This window comes from Triticum urartu, chromosome 2A, assembly GCF_056163025.1.
Source record: "Triticum urartu cultivar PI428250 chromosome 2A, HENAU_Tu73, whole genome shotgun sequence".
Lineage (NCBI taxonomy): Eukaryota > Viridiplantae > Streptophyta > Magnoliopsida > Poales > Poaceae > Triticum > Triticum urartu.
In genome coordinates, this window is record NC_141874.1 from 175,714,439 (window position 1) to 175,724,725 (window position 10,287).

The 10,287-nt window shown below is 53.3% G+C and overlaps 1 pseudogene; it reads right to left on the bottom strand.

Moving 5' to 3' along the window:
• Window positions 1-7,513: 7,513 nt before the first annotated feature.
• LOC147984427 (uncharacterized) lies at window positions 7,514-9,860 on the bottom strand (annotated as a pseudogene).
• Window positions 9,861-10,287: the final 427 nt, after the last annotated feature.

The following is a 10,287-nucleotide window of genomic DNA, read 5'->3' on the forward strand; positions in this document are numbered from 1 at the left end:
CTGGCTTCACTCCGATGTGTCCGTCCGAGCGACGCTGAACCAGGCTGCTGTCGACTCCGGGAAGGACAGGGAGGCCGTCACCCAAGCTATGGCCACCTGTGAGGTGGCACTGAAGGATGTCGGGGCCTCCCAGCACCGCTGCCGGTCGCTGGAGGCCGAGGTGGAGACCATGCAGAGGGAGCATGCGAAAGAAGCCCGAGGCCGCAAGGCGGAGGAGGAGAAGATGAAGGCCCGAGAGGACACCGTCAACGACCGTGACGCCGAACTGGAGCAGTTGGTGAAGGCACAGGCCACAGAGCGCAGCCGGCTGGAGGAGCTGGAGCAGAAACTGAAGGCGGAGAAGGCCGAGCTTGACACCAAGGCAAAGGTCCTGGCTGAGGACCGCGCGGCCTTCAAGCTCCTTGAGGAGAGGTCTCGGACGGCGCTGCAGTCACTCTACGAGAAGGGCTTGGAGGAGCCGCTGGCCGTCGCCGACGAGGGCTCCACCCAGCTGCTTCCTTATCTGGTCGGTGCGCTGGAGGACGTTGTGAGCGGCATCAGGCCCATGGCGGAGTAAGAATCCCATGTTCTTTCCTCAGCCGCGCTGACGGCGTCTTCAGCCACCTCCATCTCCGTGATCCTACCACCCACCTTGACGAGCTGCTGGAGCCTGTGGAAGACGAGCATTGCGAGGCCGCTGCTGCGGCTGGGAAGGGTCAGGTGGAGGCACTGCTGAAGAGGTTCCGTGCCTTTGCTCCCGCGCCCTCGACCGGCGGTGCTACTAATCCTGCAACTTCGGCTGGTGGTATAGGTGAAGGCGATGTTGTTGAAGAAGAAGCATCCCTTGCAGGCGACGTCGGTGTCTAGGGATGACGAGATAACTTGCTAGTGGCTCCTTTCCTGTTTCAGTTTCTGCAATATGCACCATGCCTCGTGGAGGCGTTAAACTCGCGTTTGGTTTCAGGAGAACAATATGTCTTGTAATATTTGCTTTGAAATTCCGCGATTTCCTTTCCATTTGCTTTACTTTCTACGTCGGCGGTGCCCAACCCCGCGCATACGTCAGCCGCCGTTGGGCCGTCCGGATCACCAGGATGGACCAAGGAGTGAGTGGCTACGTGATCAGTTAGGCTCCTGAGTCGCGATGCTCAGGAGTCCCCCTTGACGCGCAAACAACCTATAGAAAGGAGATCTGGGAGTAGGCCTAGTGTTCTATGTCGGCAGGGCCTGACCCCGCGCATACCTCAGCCGCCGTTGGGCCGTCCGGATCACCAGGACGGAGCAAGGAGTGAGGGGTTACGTGGTCAGTTAGGCTCCTGAGTCGCGATGCTCAGGAGTCCCCCTTGACGTTCAAACGACCTGTGTACCTTGGCTCCACTTGGGAGGGCGCGCGACGACCAGGTCCGAGGAACCTGGCAGGGTGGCGTACGCTTGGGCGTGACCCGAGTGTAGCCCCCGTGCCCAGCGCCCTCGCGCGACTCTCCCGGGGGAGGGTGTTGTGATGGGGCCAGACACTGAGCTCGGAGGTTCCCTGAGGTTGATACGACCGTGAGGCCGCCCTCAGTTGTTTATCACCAGCGCGGAGCATAGCTCTTCCGCACTTGCACGAGCATAGCCGCTCCTCGGTAGTGTCGACTGCCAGCACGGAGCATGGTGCTTCCACTGGCACGTGGGAGGGGACTCCCTACTGCGGAGAGCCCCCGGGGCGTGTACAGCCCCGCCCCGACACGTGACTTGCATGGTAGGGCTAGACGAGGTGTGTCTGGGCACTTGTCAGCCACCGCGGGACTCACGAGGCCCTACCTCAAGGCGGGTTGCGCCTGGTCTTGGTTCTTGATGGCTGTGGCGTTCCTGCGAGATGGTTAGATAACTTGTGCCGAATGAATTTCCTGAGGTTATCGCACGAGAAGGACAAGCACCAACGACCCCAGGAGGTGACGTGAATGGGTCCGGACCGCCAGACAGAGCTCAGCCGTTGGATTTATCGACGCTGTAGGGACGGGCCCGAGCACAAACGCCGTGCCTAGCCTTCTTATGCGAAGGATCCTGAAAAAAGATAATCGGCGCGCGGCTCCAATGGTGGTGACAATCAAGCAGGTGATAACCATAGATAGATTATGCATGAAAAGCGAACTAGCTTACGTAAATGCAAGAACTATACATGCCACTGGGTCGGACCCGAGCGGCCTGGGGATGATGCAGCCCGAGGGGCGCCCCCGATAGGGTGAACTAAAGATGCAAGCTAATACATGCCGCAGGGACAGACCCACGTGGCCTGGGAATGATGCAGCCCAGGGGGCGGTCCCAGCTAAATAAACTTGGAAAATGTCACCTTGTTTGGTTGTCGAAGGAGTGTTGGGGTAGCTGAAGACACGTGGCGAAGAAGTCACTCCTCACGAGCCGTCAAGATCCAGAGCCTCGGGAGGATCTAGAGGCTCAGGTGGCCTCCTGAGGACCGTCTCCATCTCCGCCAGGACTGTGTGATGCCTGGCCTCCTGACCTGCAGGATGCTCCGCAGGTTGCGCCGAAAGGTGGCTGCCATGCTCGGCAGGCTGAATGGCATGTGAACGTAGATGTGAGGTGGACCCTCACACCGTCCAGCACGTGAAGGCCAGAAGCACTCCTGAGATGCGGCCCTGTTGAGCCCCGGGATGTCAATGCAGACGCACAGCTCACCACCCTTGCCTGGATGGGGAGCAGTGCCAGGTGGGTGGTGGTCGCCGCGTATTGCTCTTGCTTTCTGAAGCTACTGAGTGGCCTTGACGATGAACCCCTGAGCACGGGGCGCTCCTCGTCTGGCGCCCTCCTGAGGGAAATGTGCCGCGAAGCACGCCTCCACGTGGTGCCCGAGCGCCTCCCTCGTGATGTTGGCCAGGTCTGAGGCCCTCCAGAAGAGAGCCCCGAGCCCTGCCCGAGGCGAACGTCGGGCGCGCCTCCCTATGTGAGGGAGGTGCGCCAGGCGCGGGCACCGATCCTGAGGTGGCGCTGGTAGAGGCGCCACTCCCCTAAGGCCCAGCGCGGAGTAGCTGCATCTTCTTCTTGGGGTTGGCCTTAGGAGGGTACTGCACATATGCGCTGCCAAGGTCTTCAGCTGCTACAGCTTGGAAGGCACGCTCGGGGGAGCACACCGCGTCTCTTTCTTCGCAGGGGACTGTGATGATTCCGTCGCTTCCCGGCATCTTGAGGACCTTGTAGCCATGGTGGGTGACTGCCATGAATTTGGCTAGCGCTGGCTACCCGAGGATGGCATTGTATGGTAGACGGATGTGTGCGACGTCAAAGTCGACGATCTCGGTGTGGTAGTTGTCGCGCTGACCGAAGGTGACAGGGAGACGAACTTGCCCTATCGGGGTGGTGGAGCTGTCAGTCACTCCTGAGAAGGGCTTGGTGGGCTGGAGCTGATCGTATGGGACTTGAAGGTTGTCGAACGTCTCGACGGATAGGACACTGAGCCCTGCACCGCCGTTGATGAGGGTCTTGGTGACTTGGACATTGCTGATGACAGGTGAACAGAGCATCGGGAGGACGCCGGCGGTTGCCGCGCATTTGAGCTGGTCCGTCGAGCTAAAGGTGATGGCGTACTTGGACCATCTGAGCGGGCGTGTAGCCTCGAGCTTGGGGAGGGCTGCATTCACCTCGCGATGGAACTGCTTGAAGATGCGCTAGGAAGCTGGGGCCTGAGCGCCACCTAAGATGCAGGCGATGGCGCATGGCTCCTGGAAGCCCACAGCCCCTTCGTCCTGTTGGTGGTCGTTGTTCCTCCTTGGTGGCAGCGGCAGCAGAGGGAGACCAGGGTTTCCCTGAGGACGATCCTCGCGAGGCTGGTCCCTCCAGGCGCCCTCACGAGGCTGGTCCTACCAGCGGTCCTCGCGAGGCTGGTCGTGCCACTCCTGGCGAGGGCCGCGGTCATCCCAACGTCCTCCACCTCGTCCACCTCCTCGGCCGTAGCCCCGATCATTGCACTCGGGGCATCGACCGAAGCGTCCATCTTGGATGGCCCTGAGCTCTTGACAATCGTCGGTGTTGTGGCTGCGCACATTGTGGAAGGCACAGAACGTATGGCTGCCCTTGGACGACTCGGGGAGGTCTCGGTCATGCTTGGTATCTGGTCCTGCCGCGTGTAAGGCCTCCCCTTTGCACTTCACGTCCTTGACCTTGGCCTTCTTCTCCTCTGGATCTGCAGTGGGGAGCTCGAGGAGGGAGAGGCTCCCCTCCTCAGCTCTTGCACACTTGGTTGCTATGTTGAACAGCTCGAAAGTCGTGCACAGCTCCTCATGGATGGCGAGCTCCTCCTTCATCTTGTTGTCGTAGACGCCAACGGTAAACGCTGAGATTATGGCCTCGTCCGTCACCTTGGGGATCTTGAGGCGCACGCTGTTGAACCGGTGGATGTACTTCTGGAGGGTATCTCCCGACTATTGCTTGATGCGGCGTAGGTCACCCATGGCCGGGGGAGGTCGCGAGTGCCCCGGAAGTTGGCGACGAAGTTGTCGTGCATCTGGTCCTAGGAGGAGATCAAGCCCGAGGGCAAGTTCAGGAGCCATGAGCGAGCGTCGTCCTTGAGAGCCATGGGAAACCAGTTCGCCATGACCTTTTCGTCGTCGTTGGCTGCCTTGATGCTCAGCTCGTAGAGCTGCAAGAACTCCGCAGGGTCGGGGGTGCCGTCGTAGCGAGGAGGTAGATCCGGCTTGAACTTGCCCTACCAGACGATGCTACGCAGCTCAAGAGTGAAGGCACGGCAGCCTGTCGTGGCCATCGAGGCCCGTCGTGGAGGCGGAGCTTGATCTTGGTGTCCCTGCGCCACCACGGCAAGTGGCACATGGCCCTGCCGCGGCAAGCGATCCTGATGTGGCGGTGCTGGGAGCGATGGAGCATTTTCTTGCGGACGGGGGATCTCTTGGCAACTTCTTTCTTCGTGCGCGGGCACACGGCGCGGTGGATCACGCCGCGGGACCGCACATCCTGGAGCGAGGACGCCGTCTTGACGCGGGGGAGGCGGAGGCGCTCCATGAACCACATGTCTCAGCGCGAGGGCGCCATCTTGGTGCGGAGGCGCTCCGTGAGCCACATCGCCCGCAGCCAGGGGCGGGCGAGGCAGCGAGAGGGATGGTGCAGGAGAGCCCCTGCGGCGCTGACGAGCTCGGCGATGCAGTCCAACCAGTCCTCGTAGAGGTCGTCGACCGGGCGGTAGCGCAGGAGCTCGCGTGCCATGAGCAGCGCAGCCTGCGCGTCCGTGGGTGCACGGCGAGCTGAGACGATGAGCTGGCCGGAGTCAGCGACGGGGTGGCGGTGCGGCCGTCTCGCCGCACGGAGGGGTGCAGTGAGGAAGCTTGCTGCTCGTTTGCCACCGGGTCGGTGGCGGCGTTGGCGGCGGGTGACGGAGAACAACGGGGAGGCCTGCTGGCAGGGGTTGTCTGAGCGACACGGGTGGCGAGGATGGCCCGGCGCTCAGCACGGGCCCGGCGAGCGTCGGCCATGAGCTTGGTGGAGTGGCAAAGCGCGGATTGACAAAGGGAAAGCTTCGGCGCACCCCTACCTGGCGCGCCAAATGTCGGATTTAGGGTTCCGGCAAAACCCTTGAGGTTCGAACACTGGGTGCGCACGAAGATCTCTCCCCCTCTCTAGCTCGCACACATCATGATCTCACGGCCTAGCTCGACGAACCCAAAGAACAAGAGACACAAGAGTTTATACTGGTTCGGGCCACCGATGTGGTGTAATACCCTACTCCAGTGTGGTGTGGTGGATTGCCTCTTGGGCTAAGGATGAACAGTTACAAGGGAAGAACAACCTCCTGAGGAGAGGTGCTCTTGTGCTTGGTGAGTGTGGTGGTTTTGGTGGAATGAATCCGGTCCAAGATGACCTCCCCCCCCACCTACGGTGGTGGCTTGTCCTATTTATAGAGGACCGGGTCCTCTTACCAAATATTGAGCAGGAAGGGATCCCACAATGGCCAATTTGAAGGGGGACAGCTAGTACAAGCTATCCTAACAAAAGATGGTCTTCGCTTGCCAAAGGCTCTGGTGGTGACGCCGTCTTGGGCTCCATGGTGACCTCTGTCCTGCTGTCCTACTAGTCTTGGTCTTGTTGCACCGATATGGAAACATTTTCTTGATGCCTACGGACTCCTCGCCTGCGCTTGTCTCTTTAGAACCAAAGGGGAAACGAGGACACTACGCGCTGGCGCCCGCCTGGCTCCAGTCGTCATGGCTTGCGTCATAGGAACCTCGCGAGGTGTCCCTTGCCTTGATCTCTCTGCCCCTCGCGAGCCAGCCTGGTGAGGCCGCCCCTGAGGAGGTCTTGCGTCGTACTCCTTGCGAGGCTTGGCCCCTCGCGAGGGTCTTGAGTGTTTGCTGGTGAAGATGGGCCGTACAGGGCCGCTGGTGGAGCCACGCTGCGGGCCGCAGGCAGGCAAGCTTGGGGACCCCCGTTCCCAGAACGCCGATAGTATTGTCACAAAAGATTTTCATTGGACCCGATGCACTAGGTATTACACCTAGATTTGATATGAACTCCTTCATCCAGACTCCTTCATTTGCTGCTTCTCAAGCAGCTATGTATTCCACTTCACACATAGATCCTGCCACGACGCTCTGCTTAGAACTGCACCAACTGACAGCTCCACCATTCAATAAAAATACGTATCCGGTTTGTGACTTAGAGTCATCTGGATCAGCGTCAAAGCTTGCATCGACGTAACCATTTACGACGAGCTCTTTGTCACCTCCATAAATGAGAAACATATCCTTACTCCTTTTCACATATTTTAGGACGTTCTTGACCGTTATCCAGTAATCCACTTCAGGATTACTTTGGTACCTCCTTGCTAAACTAACAGCAAGGCACACATCAGGTCTGGTACACAGCATTGCATACATGATAGAACCTATGGCTGAGGCATAGAGAATGACTTTCATTTTCTCTCTATCTTGTGCAGTGGTCGGGCATTGAGTCTGACTCAACTTCACACCTTGTAATACAGGCAAGAACTCTTTCTTTGCTTGATCCATTTCGAACTTCATCAAAACTTTATCAAGGTATGTGCTTTGTAAAAGTCCAATTAAGCGTCTTGATCTATCTCTATAGATCTTGATGGCCAATATATAAGAAGCTTCACCGAGGTCTTTCATTGAAAAATTATTATTCAAGTGTCCTTTTATGCTATTCAGAAATTTAGTATCATTTCCGATCAACAATATGTCATCCACATATAATATCAGAAATGCTACAGAGCTCCCACTCACTTTCTTGTAAATATAGGCTTCTCCAAAAGTCTGTATAAAACCATATGCTTTGATCACACTATCAAATCGTATATTCCAACTCCGAGAGGCTTGCACCAGTCCATAAATGGATCGCTGGAGCTTGCACACTTTGTTAGCACCTTTTGGATCGACAAAACCTTCTAGTTGCATCATATACAACTCTTCTTTAAGATATCCATTAAGGAATGCAGTTTTGACATCCATTTGCCAAATTTCATAATCATAAAATGCGGCAATTGCTAACATGATTCAGACAGACTTAAGCATCGCTACGGGTGAGAAAGTCTCATCTTAGTCAACTGCTTGAACTTGTCGAAAACCTTTTGCAACAAGTCGAAAACCTTTACCGTTAGCGTCAGTCTTCTTCTTGAAGATCCATTTATTCTCTATGGCTTGCCGATCATCAGGCAAGTCAACCAAAGTCCACACTTTGTTTTCATACATGGATCCCATCTCAGATTTCATGGCCTCAAGCCATTTCACGGAATCTGGGCTCATCATCGCTTCATCATGGTTTGTAGGCTCATCATGGTCAAGTAACATGATCTCAAAACAGGATTACCGTACCACTCTGGTGCGGATCTTACTCTGGTTGACCTATGAGGTTCGGTAGTAACTTGATCAGAAGTTTCATGATCATCATCATTAGCTTCCTCACTAATTGGTGTAGGAATCACTGGAACTGATTTCTGTGATGAACTACTTTCCAATAAGGGAGAAGGAACAGTTACCTCATCAAATTCTACTTTCCTCCCACTCACTTCTTTCGAGAGAAACTCCTTCTCTAGAAAGGATCCATTCTTAGCAACGAATATCTTGCCTTCGGATCTGTGACAGAAGGTGTACCCAAATTCTCCTTTGGGTATCCTATGAAGACACATTTCTCCGATTTGGGTTCGAGCTTATCAGGTTGAAGCTTTTTCACATAAGCATCGCAGCCCCAAACTTTAAGAAACGACAACTTGGGTTTCTTGCAAAACCACAGTTCATATGGTGTCGTCTCAACGGATTTCGATGGTGCCCTATTTAACGTGAATGCAGCTGTCTCTAAAGCATAACCCCAAAATGATAGCGGTAAATCAGTAAGAGACATCATAGATCACACCATATCTAATAAAGTGCGGTTACGACGTTCGGACACACCATTACGCTGTGGTGTTCCAGGTGGCGTGAGTTGCGAAACTATTCCGGTTGTTTCAAATGAAGACCAAGCTCATATCTCAAATATTCACCTCCACGATCACATCGTAGAAACTTAATTTTCTTGTTACGATGAATTTCCGCTTCACTCTGAAATTCTTTAAACTTTTGAAATGTTTCAGACTTATGTTTCATCAAGTAGATATACCCATATCTGCTTAAATCATATGTGAAGGTCAGAAAATAACGATACCCGCCACAAGCATCAACATTCATCGGACCGCATACATCAATATGTATTATTTCCAACAAGTCTGTTGCTCGCTCCATTGTTCTGGAGAACGGAGTCTTAGTCATCTTACCCATGAGGCAGGGTTCGCAAGCATCAAGTGATTCCAAAAGCCCATCAGCATGGAGTTTCTTCATGCGCTTTACACCAATATGACCTAAACGGAAGTGCCACAAAGAAGTTGCACTATCATTATTAAACTTATATCAATTGGCTTCAATACTATGAATATGTGTATCACTACTATCGAGATTCAATAAAAATAGACCACTCATCAAGGGTGCATGACCATAAAAGATATTACTCATATAAATAGAACAACCATTATTATCTGATTTAAATGAATAACCATCTCGCATCAAACAAGATCCAGATATAATGTTCATGCTTAACGCTGGCACCAAGTGACAATTATTTAGGTCTAATACTAATCCCGAAGGTAGATGTAGAGGTAGCGTGCCGACGGCGATCACATCGACTTTGGAACCATTTCCCACGCACATCATCACCTCGTCCTTAGCCAATCTTCGCTTAATCTGTAGCCCCTGTTTCGAGTTGCAAATAATAGCAACAGAACCAGTATCAAATACCCAGGCGCTACTGCGAGCATTAGTAAGGTACACATCAATAACATGTATATCAAATATACATTTCACTTTGCCATCCTTCTTATCCGCCAAATACTTGGGGCAGTTCCGCTTCTAGTGACCAGTCCCTTTGCAGTAGAAGTACTCAGTCTCAGGCTTAGGTCCAGACTTGGGCTTCTTCACTTGAGCAGCAACTTGCTTGTCATTCTTCTTGAAGTCCCCCTTCTTCCCTTTGCCTTTTTTCTTGAAATTAGTGGTCTTGTTAACCATCAACACTTGATGCTCCTTCTTGATTTCTACCTCCACGGCCTTTAGCGTTGCGAAAAGCTCGGGAATTTTCTTATCCATCTGTTGCATATTATAGTTCATCAAGAAGCTTTTGTAGCATGGTGGCAGTGATTGAAGAACTCTATCAATGACACTATCATCAGGAAGATTGACTCCCAGTTGAGTCAAGTGGCTGTGCTACCCAGACATTATAAGTATATGTTCACTAACAGAACTATTCTCCTCCATCTTGCAGCTATAGAACTTATTGGAGACTTCATACCTCTCAATTCGAGCATTTGCTTGAAATATTAACTTCAACTCCTGGAACATCTCATATGCTCCATGACGTTCAAAATGTCATTGAAGTCCCAATTCTAAGCCGTAAAGCATGGCACACTGAACTATCGAGAATCACCAACTTTGCTCTGCCAGACGTTCATAACATCTGGTGTTGCTCCTGTAGCTTGCTTTGCACCTAGCGGTGCTTCCAGGACGTTATTCTTCTGTGCAGCAATGAGGATAATCCTCAAGTTACGGACCCAGTCCGTGTAGTTGCTACCATCATCTTCCAACTTAGATTTCTCTAGGAACGCATTAAAATTCAAAGGAACTGTAGCATGGGCCATTTATCTACAACAACATAGACATGCAAAATACTATCAGGTACTAAGTTCATGATAAATTAAAGTTCAATTAATCATATTACTTAAGAACTCCCACTTGGATAGACATCCCTCTAATCATCTAAGTGATCACG